The sequence below is a fragment of the Limulus polyphemus genome, unplaced genomic scaffold (genome assembly GCF_000517525.1).
Source record: "Limulus polyphemus unplaced genomic scaffold, Limulus_polyphemus-2.1.2 Scaffold168, whole genome shotgun sequence".
NCBI lineage: Eukaryota > Metazoa > Arthropoda > Merostomata > Xiphosura > Limulidae > Limulus > Limulus polyphemus.
The window spans coordinates 143,340-144,822 of NW_013665778.1; positions in this window are offsets into that span (position 1 = coordinate 143,340).

Here is a 1,483-nt window from a genome sequence, read left to right on the forward strand (position 1 = left end):
ACTAGGGAGGTACAAACAGTGTGTGGAGTCACAATAACTTAGTTAGTGGACACTAGGGAGGTGCAAACAGTGTGTGGAGTCACAATAACTTAGTTAGTGGACACTAGGGAGGTGCAAACAGCGTGTGGAGTCACAATAACTTAGTTAGTGGCACTAGGGAGGTGCAAACAGCGTGTGGAGTCACAATAACTTAGTTAGTGGGCACTAGAGAGGTGCAAACACTGTGTGGGGTCACAATAACTTAGTTAGTGGACAAATGTTGTACGGTCAGCAAATGCTGCTCACCTTGTAAATTTTTCAAATGTGTAAGATAAATTATAATAGTTCACTACAATGTCTGACTGTAGCGACTGAGAACAGATATGGTCCAAACATTATAAACATATTATCTATAAGAACTTCTGAGTGAAAGTAAAGAAGAATAACGTACTAACCATCTCTGCTATATTCAGTGCCAACGAGCCTCTTTTTGCCCACTAATAAAGCATTTCAGGTATGCTGGGCTAATAAAGACGTGGTGGTGATTGAGACTATGTTAGTAAATTGCTTGATAAGTGTCGTGTTGTGATTTGGATAAGTTGGTGAAGTGTTAATTTGTCATCATCGTCTTACGTCGCATCACATTAGAATTAGGGTGAGGAATTTTCAAAACTATATTATCTATGTTATTAGTACCAAATGTTATTTTGCTTGTTGTAATGTTTATAAATGTGAGCGTATGTTAAGAAGTAAATGGTGTTCCAATATTTACGCGAATAACATGCCCCACGTATTAATTGTGACATCTATGAGCATACATGTGTAATTGTTTGTTCACCAGTTATTAGTCCACGATGGGTTAAAAGTAAAGTTTATACCTCTTCCTTCAATTAAATTCCCTTTGGAACGGGCTTGGCTTGATCCAATATTAAGTGTGTGTGTGTGTGTGTGGTAACAACATGGCCAGGTACTGTACATTCAATTCGTATCCATGTAGAGGGGTGGGTGGCGGTCTCATTTTCAGCATGTATTTTCAAAGGATTTACCCCTGACGTTGGTGTCATTGGCGATGGTGACAGTGTCCAACTTGAACGTGTTTTTAGATTTTTGCGGGCCATAGGCATTTTTAAATTCTATTTAAGTTTGTTTTTCCTGATTTTTTGGGCTTGGTTTAGCTTTTAACTCGATGTACTTTTACACTTTGTAACGCCAACCAACCATGTAAAGTGATATTCAATAATTAATTATCCAACGAAAAATATCTTGTCAGGGAAAAACAGTATTCAACACATTCATGCCCGAGTATATTCAATATACAATCACGTAAAAATATGTTTGACAGATCCAGGCAGAGCAGTTTTCAACTAATATCTATTTAGTCGTTGTACTCGAGACATGGCAAGCGAGAAAACAATAGTAATTTCCGAGTTGATAACGTCACATATACAATTAATTTAATATTAGCTTTTGTAAAACTGTTTTTGTCCTGAAATGATTCGTGTAA